The sequence below is a fragment of the Nannospalax galili genome, unplaced genomic scaffold (assembly GCF_000622305.1).
Source record: "Nannospalax galili isolate Female #2095 unplaced genomic scaffold, S.galili_v1.0 scaffold1536, whole genome shotgun sequence".
Lineage (NCBI taxonomy): Eukaryota > Metazoa > Chordata > Mammalia > Rodentia > Spalacidae > Nannospalax > Nannospalax galili.
In genome coordinates, this window is record NW_008337295.1 from 321,599 (window position 1) to 333,303 (window position 11,705).

Genomic DNA, 11,705 nt, shown 5'->3' on the forward strand with positions numbered 1-11,705 from the left:
AGTCAGCTTGTAAGCACTTGCCATGGTCCCTTTGTAGGCTGCACTATGGCTCTCCCTTAGGGTACACATGAGACCAGGCTCCAGAGCAGGCAGAACTCTGCATGAATGTCAAGCATAGAAAACACTGTCTTCTTCCACTTTAGTTTCTTGAAGAAAGAACTAAAACCGTCATATTCTCTTCCGTTTTGAAGTACATATCCTTTTGCATCAGTCACCAACCAGGATCAATACAGTCGGTCCAGGATCCTGGTATTTCTATGTAGCTGATTAAAAAGTACCACCCTTGGGCTGGGGTTGTAGTTCAGTGATAGAGGGCACACAGGGTGGGGAGGCTCAGGGTTTAATACCCAGCATCCACCACAAAACCACAGAATATGCCACCCTTTATAGTTTAGTTTTGGCAGAGGACTCCAGTGATGAGGGAGAACAGTAAGCGACTGTGGCAGCCTAAATAATGACTTCATAAAAGCGTTCTTTTTTTTTTTTTTTTTTTTACTTTTTGAGACAGGGAAATCTCCCAGTAGCCCAAGCTGGCTTGGAATTCACTATGTTACCAAGCTGGCCTTGAACTCACAGAGATCCGCCTGCCTCTGCCTCCTGAGTGCTGGGATAAAGGGTATGCACCAACACACCTGGTTTATAAAAGCATCCTTGTCATAGACTCTGAGAATGTTACTTGGTTAAAGGGACTTTGCAGATGTTAGAGAATCATAGTTCCTGTGGTAGTGTTAGGGTCCGTGACTCGGTGGGTCTCTTCAGGAGGACAAATGCACGAGTATGGAGATGCAAAAATCAAGCAGAGTTTTATTAAACCAGCTAGCTGGGGCCAACCATCCTTCCAAGACACGCAGGTCTGGTTAGAGCGATCGACCCTGAGGCAATTTCAGGTAAAGATTATATAGGCTCCCACAACCGTTACACAAAAGCCCGCGTTTATACAACCAATAGTTTTAAAGCAAGCATTTCACAAACCAATAACTAAGAAAAATGTTACAACTCCCTTCAGGTGTCCCAATCGGGGAGGGATGGGTGGTATGCGCCTGGCACAGCCCTTCCTTGTTATCTTGTGTAAGCAGACATACCTACAGACATGACACAGACCAGACAGGTCAGGTTACGGGGGCTGTAGCACTTGCCCCTATCTCCAGATGCCTGTGTCTCCAGTTGGGTTAATTGGTTACAAGCAGTAAATTCAAACAAGTAAATTCAAGCAGTAAATTCAGACAAGCAGTAAATTCCTCTTTCCCTAACATTTCCCCCCCTTTTTTAGATCAGACTGAGGAATCTTCCTCAGCAGTATCTAGGGCTTGGTATTTTTGGCGAAGGACCAAGAGATGGACAGTATCGATCTTTTTCTGTATTTTATTTTTAAAAGACAGTATTTTACTATTAATATTAACAGAAGACTATCTACAGTGTATTATTTACTATATCTACTTTTAACATATTTTGTGCACTTCTAAACATCTAGAAAGACTAGATAGTTTCAAAAAGAGTATTCAGCATTGTTAAACACATACATATATACATATAGATGTATATACACACACTGTAATGAATATGACACATACACAACCCAACAGTTATAACACAGAAGTCTTCTCCACGTGACCAGGCTGGCACTGGAGCTCCTTTTCCTTTTTGGACTCTATCTTTTAACTTATTGAACACAGACGTGTGTCGCTCCTGGGATCTTTTTAAAGGAGGCCTAACAACTTCATTCGTCTGCAATCTCTACATCTAGATGTCCAGATGTCGCCAAAAGTTTTTAAAGGTTGGGGGAATGGTTGAGAGTAGCTTTTTCACATTATATACACAGGCCTCTGACCTTGGGGAGCGTTTCCAGCTGGCCAAACCGGCTAAGTCGCATCCAGCTTTTCCCAGGCGGAGGGAAGACGCCGGGCCGGCCCATCCCTCCCACCGCCACGCGGGGCTCCACCATGCTGGGCTCCGCTCACCTTTTAGAACCGTTAAGGCCTTTGTTCCACGGTCCTGACAAAGCGCTGGCTGAGGCTCATCCCCAGGGCCGTCCCTGCCCAGCGATGGCCGTGCGTGGCTGCAGACCCGCCTTCTCCAGGTCCGGAGGCCCCTTCGGGTGGTTTGCCAGGTCGTGTCCACCGTCAGGTCATGTCCACTGTCATTCTGGGTCGTCACGTCCTCGCAGGCCCGGTCAGGGGAACAGGAAGCGGGGTGGGGGAGTGTCGAGGCTGCGCTGGGTGGCAGCTGCCATCAGTGTCGTCGTTGGCTGGGACCGGCTGCCGCAGTGTCGCAGCCTGCCTGGTCCCGGTGGCTGCAGCCGGCCCCGAGCGTCCTCAGGGCAGAGGACCCCGCTGTTCCCAGGCCCCCCCGGCCCCCCGGCTCACCCCAGCTCAGGCCAGAGGCCGTGGGGGGCCCAGGGGAAACAGGCTGGTCTCCCTTCCTCGCAGCTCTCTCTGCTGGGAATAGGCGATATTCATCAGCCAGAGATAAAGACAACACATGCACTGGCTGCAGGGGCTGTCCTTCCGAGTCCATGACTTTTATCCCTTTCGGCTCAAAATGGATACGTGCCCCGATTTTGGTAAGTCTCTACCCAGCAAAGGTGCAGAACTCTCGGGCACAACCAGGAAGGAGTGGGAAACCTGATGCCTTCCCAAGTCCACTTTTCTGTTGGTGGTCCAGGTGCACCTCTTAGTTTTTGTAGCTCCTTGGACTATGCTTGTGCGTCCTGGCTTTAGAGGACCATGAGTTTGATTGAGAACTGAATACTGTGCCCCAGTATCTACCATGAACCCAGTGTGAGTCCCCTCCACACACAGAGTTATCCAAGATTTGGGGAGGGGTGCTGAGCCCCGTCCCCGTCAGTTTCCTTTTCCCAGGTGGAGGGTCCTGATAGGGCTCCCTCCTCCTTGTCTCTTTTGTCAGGGTGGGTGGGGATCACAGTTATCATAGCAGAGCCCAAATGTCATTATTTGTCAAAGTTTGGACTCTTTATAGTAGGGAGGCAGAATCAAACAGAAGATGTTCACTTGCCCAGGGTAGTTAACAGCACCATTTCCCCTAATTTGAGATAAGACCCCTCTTACTGCCATTAAGTTCCTTGACAACTGTTAGATGACAGATTTGGGAGACTGAGCTCTCTAAGAGGTCTAGGTCCTTGGGGTAGCTTTTTTAGGACTGAGGTCCTGGGCTGGGGTGTTTTGGGCTCCCCTCTTCTTTCACTGGGATAGGGCCTGTGAGGGGAGTGTCTGGCTGAGTCTGAAAAGCAACATGTCACTTTCGCAGCTTCCGGCACCTGCAGGTGTCTGGGTTGAGATCTAAGCCCCGCCCTTGGCAACGGAGGAAGTTGCGGCATCTACAGTGGCAGTGGCCGGTCCGGGGGTCAGGGCGCTGATGGCGCTGGGTGCAGCCTGGGCAGAGGATCCTGGGGCTGGAGTGGGATGGATGATGTCAGCTGGGGAGGGTGCTCCAGGGGTGGAATCCCAGCCCGGAACAGAGCAGGGCTGGGGAGATGGTGGGGTATGGCAGCCCTGTTTGGCCAAGGACATCTCCCCCAGCTGACTGCTAGGGTACTGGATCATGAGGATCTGCATTCGGACTTGGTGCTGCCCAGTGGGCACACATTCCAGGCCATCGTCAGGGCAGCAGCCACCACAGCGTTGCACGGTCACACAGCTGGGCACCTGGGCACCACTTTCTTCTGGTGATCAGGGGCATCAAGCTGGGAGACAGGGGCCTGGGCACCAGCCAGCTGCAGCAGTGCGACGAGCAGCAGGCACCACCTCCCTGGGCTGGCAGGTAGCACGGGTATAGATGTCCATCCAAGACACCACTTTCTTCTGGTGATCAGGGGCATCAAGCTGGGAGACAGGGGCCTGGGCGCCAGCCAGCTACAGCAGCGCGTCGAGCAGCAGGCGGCGAAGTAGGGGGCTCATGGTGCCCGCGGGGGCCGTGGTCCGGGGGCTCCCACATCGCCCTAGCCTGGCGGTCCCGGGGGGTGGTGGCAGCCAGAGCCCCATGGCGTGGGCTGGGGCACAGGGATCGGGAGCCCGGCATGGGGGACGGCTCCTCCGTGGCCCCCTCCCGAGCCCTGGGCGCAGGCCGCGCAGTTTAGCGCTGCGGTGGCGGCTGTAGGAGCCGAGCGGGCGGGTGGCCGGTGGTGGCAGTGGTGGTGGTGGCGGCGCTGTCGGGTGCGGGCACCCCTCCCGCGGGCGGCGGGGCCGGGAGCAGCGGATCCCCGCCGGGCGGCTGGGCCATGGCGCGGCTGGAGGGCGGCGAGTTTGAGTACCTTGTGAAGAGGCGCTCGGTGACCATTGGGCACAACTCGTGGCAGGGCTCAGTGGACGTGAGCATGGGCCACTCGAACTTCATCTCGCGGCACCACCTGGAGATCTTCATGCCCCTGGGCGGCGGCCATGGCTTGGCCACCCCAGAGCCCGCGCAGCCCCAGCCAGAATGGCGTTTTTGTGGGTGTGTTCCAGAGGCGCGGGGCGCCGCCGCTACAGCTGCCCCACCTGTGCACGTTTAGGTTTTTGAGCACAAACATCAAGATAACGTTCACGGCCTTGTCCAGTGAGAAGAGAGAGAGATGAAAAGGGAGAAGTGATGATGCCACTCTAAACAATGATGGCTTTCTCAGTGGCCGGAGAGAGGGATGGAGAGGGGTGGGAGATATAAATAAGGGGTCTTGTCTACTTAGACTGAGAATAAAAGGAAGGAGAAGGAGAAAAGGAAGGTTTAAAATAGCGTAGAGAAAAATACAAAACCAGACCCCCCCCAGTAAGACAATTAGCACAACCATCAAGCACGTGCACCACATTGAATCACATTCATGCGGACCGGTCCTTTTTTCGCTCAGATGCGCGCTGCACTCACCACTCTCACTTTCAGGATCCCCAAGACTTTTCGTGATTTTCCCAAATGGCGTTCACTTGGACTGCCTCAGAGTAATGAGCTCGATTATTTTCCTCCTCAGGCGCCAGATTTGATGGCAGGCTTCCTTCCTAGGACCGAGACACTCGGACCCTAGGGCCAGGGCTGGTTACCTGGACTTTTACCTAGGTGCCGGGACTCGAACCCGAACTTCCTCACTCGGGATTACTAACCCGAGACCAGACACAAGATGGCGACTCTCGCTTTATTCTGGATTTTACAGACATGAGGGAGTGACCCTCGAATTACACTGCCCTGTCCAGAGAAAAGAAACTCTGCCTCCGTTCGTCCTTTGTTCCCCCAGAAGCCCCCCCCAAATCCCGGACAAGCCCCCAAAATATTAGGGTCTGTGACTCGGTGGGTCTCTTCAGGAGGACAAATGCACGAGTATGGAGATGCAAAAATCAAGCAGAGTTTTATTAAACCAGCTAGCTGGGGCCGACCGTCCTTCCAAGACACACAGGTCTGGTTAGAGCGATCGACCCTGAGGCAATTTCAGGTAAAGATTATATAGGCTCCCACAACCGTTACACAAAAGCCCACATTTATACAACCAATAGTTTTAAAGCAAGCATTTCACAAACCAATAACTTCAAGAAAAATGTTACAACTCCCTTCAGGTGTCCCAATCGGGGAGGGATGAGTGGTATGTGCCTGGCACAGCCCTTCCTTGTTATCTTGTGTAAGCAGACATGCCTACAGACATGACACAGACCAGACAGGTCAGGTTACAGGGGCTGCAGTACTTGCCCCATCTCCGGATGCCTGTGTCTCCAGTTGGGTTAATTGGTTACAAGCAGTAAATTCAAACAAGTAAATTCAAGCAGTAAATTCAGACAAGCAGTAAATTCCTCTTTCCCTAACAGTAGGTCTACCCTGAAAGACCCAGGTGGGTCCAGCTTAATATAGAAATGGTGGTGTGGCTATTAATGGTGAATATTATGCGGAGCTACAGTGAAAAAGAGCAAATGGGGCAGAAAGAAATACAGAATGGTTGGGTATGGTAGCACATGCCTGTAGTCCCAGCATTTGGGAGGCAGAGGCAGGTGGAGCTCTGTGAGCTTGAGACCAGCCTGGTCTACATAGTTCCAGGTCACCTGGGGCTACAGGGAGATGAAGTTTCAAAAAGACCAAAAAAAGGAAAAAAAGAAGAAATACAGAATGCAGTTTGGATTGAAAAAGAGCACTAGGAAGATAAATGGAGCTACAGCATGAGCTGGAGAGGATCCCTTTGATAAGGAGATTAGAGTGATTAGGGAGAGGCCTAGAGATTTGCACTTAAACAATGGAGGGTGTGCCTCCAGAGCAAGAGCACACCCAGCTAAGCTTCCAACTAGTGAAAGGAAAATGCTGCAGGGGCCACTGAAGACAAAAGCTTTTAAAATGATAAAGCAGGATGGAGTCCACCCCAAACTTGCAGCCAAACTTGGCAGTACCATTCACCTAGTGCTGGCTTTAGAGGCATGAAAGACGCAAGAGTGAAGGGGTCATCAGTTCTTCCTTGTGGTTTCAGATAGTCACCAAAGCCAGGCAGCATGTGGCAGGGGTTCTCCTAAATAGAGAAGGCCCTGATAGGCCATTGCATGAAGCTGTCAAGGTGAAGCCTGGTTGGCAATGGAGAAGTCAAAAACACATTCATGATGCCAGAGGTGTGAGGCACCTGCCAAGATCATCTGTATACAGGGAGTGGTACCAGCACAAGAGAGATGTATGTTGCACCCAGCAAAGCTGGAGAGGCTGAGCCATCTAAGTAAAGGTCCCAGAAGTCGGACATGGAGCTACTGGATTTGGTGTTTGTCCTGCTGGCTTTGTCTTGTTTTGGTTCAGTATTGCCTCACTATGCCTCCATTCCTCCCTTTTGGAATGGTAATGTGCATTTGGTTCCACTGTATGTTGGGAGTATGTAATGTCTTTTGACTTTACAGGGGCTTACAGTTGATTGCCCTGAGTCTCAGAAGAGACTTTAGACTGGACTTTTAAATAGTTTTGAGACTGGTAAATACTATGGGGACTTTTAAGGCTAGAATAAATGCATTTTGAATTTTATATGGTCATGAGCCAGGCTCCATCCCATGATGGACCCTTGCCCCTTTGGAACTGTAAGCTAAATAAACTCTTCCTTTTGTAAGTTCCTTTGGTCATGGTGTTTTTAATCACAGCAACAGAAAAGTAACTCATACAAGTGTGTTGAACTGTTTTCCTCCAAACATTGAAATTCTGAGTCTACTACCTCAGAATGGAACTTTACATGGAGCTTTATTTGAAGATAGGGTCTTTGGGTTGAAGGGTATGCTGGGTAGTTTTTTTGTGAACCTGATACAAACTAGAGTCACTTAGGAAGAATGAACTTCAACTGAATTTCATCCATGGGATTTGTCTGTAGCCATATCTGTGAGGCATTTTCTTAACTGTTAATGTAAGAGGGCCCAGCCATCCCGTGATGTGGTGTCACCAGAGTTCTTTCTGTGTATCTTGTGCTATCAGGCAAACCATATAACATATCTTTATGTACATTTATTATTATTGTGTGGGGGGAACGACTTACAAAGAAACGAACACCCTAGCTCCATGTCATTCAGCTCCATGACGCCCAGCTCTGCACCATCCAGCTCTGCACCATGGCTCAGAGCCCACCATACCAGATCACTCCTGCAGCACACCCATAGTCACCGCTAGCTTTCACCCATGCCTTAGGGGCCAGCAATCTTGCCCCAGGTCCATAAGTCCCAGGCCATCCTATTCTTGAGTATGCCCAGCTACTGCATGTTCCCCACACTTGCCCCACGTTCCTGGCGGCTTGTGGCTTCCGTCCCAAGATGGCGCCACAAGCCCCTCCTTCTGCTGCTAACTCTCCACAGTCAATTCTCTGCAGCAGGCCCAGCCCTTTGGAGGAACCAGGACCCCTGGGGAACACATGTGGGTTGTGCCATCCTGAGGCAGGTAGGTATCTGAGAACAGTATCTGAGCATGCTAGGGGGTGCAAGCCAGTAAGTAGTGTTCCTCCATGGTCTATCCTTCAGTTTCTGCCTCCAGATTTCTGCCCTGAGTTCTTGTCTTGGCTTCCCTCAATGATGGACTACCATTTGGAATTGTAAGATGCAATAAACCCTGCCTCCTCCCCGGAAGTTGTTTTTGTCAAAGTGTTTTATCATAGCAATGGAAAGTTAGTTAGAACAAGTGGGAGAATGTTACTAGTTCAGTGAACAAAGTGGGACCATGATCTGGAGTGACCATCCCCCATCCTGAGCATTTGAAGCCACTGTGATGTGTCTACATAGTCTACATCTCTGTGGAATGCCTGGGGCCTTTCTAGGGTCACCTAAGCAAGTCACCAGCACCTCAAGTTCCTCACCTGCATGTCAGGCAGCTACAGCAGTCACTGGAAATGGGGAAGAACCAACAACCCATGCTTAGTGACTCCCTCCCAAACCCTTGCTGCAGATCAGCAAGACTCAAGGGCACTGCTCAAGTCATGTCTGTGAAGCGGGGACTCCACTTGGCCTGGTGTCTGCTTGATACTTTGGCAGCACAAGCCCTTAGGAGGTTGTTGCTCAGTTTCCGATGCTGTGATAAAAGGCCCCAGAAAAACAAAGGGAGAGAGAGGACTGCTGAGACTGCTTAGCAGGTAGGGCACTCGCCACCAAGCCTGGTGACCTGAGTTCAAACTTGGGACCCACATGGTAGAAAGAAAGAACTGACTCCTGTAAGTTGTAGTTACAGGCCAGTGCCTCTACATGTCCACTTTGATAAGCACATCACCCCACCACACACATAGCATAAAAATAATTCTTTCAGTTGGGGAGGGCATCAAGATGGCTCAGTGGGTAAAAGCACTTTCCACCGAGCCTGATAACTGCAGTTTAACCCAGGACCCACATGGTAGAAGAGAACTGACTTCCTGCACATTGTCCTCTGACCTACACATGTGCTCCATGGCATACACAACAGTAAATAAATGTAATAAAACAAATTTTTTTGGTCTTTTTGAGACAGGGTCTCCCTGTAGCCCCAGCTAGCCCCGGAATTCACTATATAGACTAGGCTGGCCTTGAACTCACAGAGATCCACCTGCCTCTGCCTCCCAAGTGCTGGGACTAAAGGTGTGCACCACCATGCCCGGCAATAAAACAATTTTTAAAGGGAAGATTTGTTTTGAGCCGGTTTTAGAAGTTTTGGTCCATGGCCACCTGGCGCCATCACTTTGGTCTCTGGCAAGATGGAGCATGATACCGTGACAGGCAGAGCAAAGTGGCTCACCTCATGGAAGCCAGGAAGCAAAAAGAGAATGAGAGGAAGGGGCCAGGCTTCCTTCAAATATGCCCTTTCGGGGCACCCTCCCCACGGACCCGCTTCCTTCAGCTAAACTTTTTTCTAAAGTTCTGACCTCCCAGTTGCCCATTAAGCTGAGTCCCTCAGTGGATTTATCCAGTCATTAGCTCAGGGCTCTCACAATCAGACTGCCTCTCAGAGGCCTCACCTCTGAACACTGCTGTGCTGGGGATCAAGGCTTCATCAGGAGCTGCTAGCTGGGGGTGTGTTGGGGGGATAGAGGGTGGAGATGGGATGGTGGGGAGCATTTCAGATCCATGATCACAAGGGGATAATGAAAGTCTTAACCTTTGAGAGTTGGGGAGATGGCCCAGTGGATAATAGCACTTGTCACATAAGAGGACCTGATATCAAATCCCCCAGAGCCTATGTAAACAGCTTTGTGCATAACACATACATGTAAACCCAGAGCTCCTACAGTGATGGGAGGCAGAGACAGGAAGCCCCAGAAGCTTGGGGCATGCTGCAGATAAACAAGAGACACCGTCTCAAACAGGGTGGAAGGCAAGGACCGACATCTGGGGTTGTCCTCTGACCACGCACACACCTTGGCATGTGCACACCTGCATTCACACATACAAATGGATACATGCATGTGCATACACACACACACACACACACACACACACACACACACACCTTGAAACTTTGGCCCAATAATTTTACTCTTGTCCAGAGGATGAAACCCAAAAGCAGAAAAAGTCTTGGCACAAAACTATTCATTGTATAATGTATAATGGTGAAAGCTTGGCAGCCCCTCACATGACACTGGGGGGATGGTTGACTAAGCTACCATGCATTTGCTAGCGGGAATTCTGTGAAGCCATCCAGCATCATCCTTATGCAGACTGTGTAGAGCCCTGAAATTACCTATTAAATTAAACAAGCAGCATTAAGATTGCATACATCCAATGACCACAGTCCTGAAAAGAATGAATATAAATGCAAGTGAACAAAAATGCATGTAGTTTTTGAAGAGTCAAACCTCAAACTGCATTGACTCCATTTTGATTAGCTTCCCCATTTTGTGAGCTGACTAGAACATATGCAAAGGCTATGGGTTAGGCAAGCCCAGGCATGGTAGGCAAGGTCAAATGTGTTAAGACCTTTTAAGAAATAAACAGGGTCCTCTGGCTCTAAAGATTACCACCAGAATATTCCAATGCCCTGAAGACAGCCTCTACCAATAAGAATTTCCCCTGTATCAGGGATAGGGGGCCGTCCAGTCATTAAAGGATGCTTGGCGCGTGCGGGTATCTGTGGAATTCCCTGATAAAAGCCTCGGCCTGCTATTGTTCAGGGCCAGAGGCCATCTTTGGCTTATGGAGTCTGTGCCTGGCTAGCCACTAATTTGGTTACTTTATGCATTTTTCCTTTGTGTCTGTGGGAATTATTCCCGACTCTCGGACCCTAACATTTTGGAGGCTCATCTGGGATCAGGAATAGAGACCCCCCCCAGACTCAAAGGAGAGTGCCACCGGAGCCGGCCTTGGTAAGTCCTGCCTGCTTTCTCTTTCTCTCTCTCTCTCTCTCTTGCTTTTCAGTAGTCTGGACATCCTGGGGCTCAACAGAGATCAGGCAGATGTGCTATTGATCTCAGAGCTGGAGGAGAACAGGGGACGCCCCAACTCCTCCTCTGATAGGGGTTCGTGCTCCAGCCTGACATGGAATCCAGGTGGGACCGGCCCAGAGTCTCAACCCAGCCTGTTGTGGAATCTGGGCTGGCCAGACACAAGATTTTGGTCGAGTCTGACATGGAATCCAGGTTGGCCAAATCTTTTTGGGTAAGGGACAGGGGCAGTCTTTTCGACTGACTCCACGCACTGTGAAATCTTTCTGCCAGCTCACAGAGAGCTTCCTTCTTCAGTTCTCTCTGCTTCCTTCTTGCAGTTTTGTTTTCGTTACGTGTGACTCTCTTGTTCCTGTTTGCCTTAACAGCCTCTCTCCTCCTATTCTTCCTTGAGATCTTTCCCAAGATGGGTCAATGGTTTCCTCTATGCCTCTTGACTTAGTCCTTGACCATTTCTCAGATTTCCAGAAGGCGGCTTCCATGATGTCTGGACTATGTGTCAAGCCCAGCCACCTGAGGACCTTCTGTTCCATTGAGTGACCCTCCTTTAAAGTTGGCTGGCCCTCGGGGGGCTCTTTTGATTTAACTCTCATTTACAGGGTGCAAGAGGTCGTCTTTGGCTCCCCAGGACATCCAGACCAGATCCCCTATATCTTAGGCTGGCTCCATCTGTTCACAGACCCTCCCGAATGACTGAAACCCCCAGTCCTCCCCCCGTTGGCCCAGGAGGAAGAGCTCCTCTTTCCTCCTCCCTATGCTCTGGCCGCACCTCCAGGGGGCCAACATCTGGAGGGCTCTCCACCCCCTGCAGCCTGACCACGAGCCCAGCAGCCACCCACAGAGGAGGAATCAGAGGACCTTCCCTCTCCCTCCTCAGCCTCAAGCCTCACCTCTC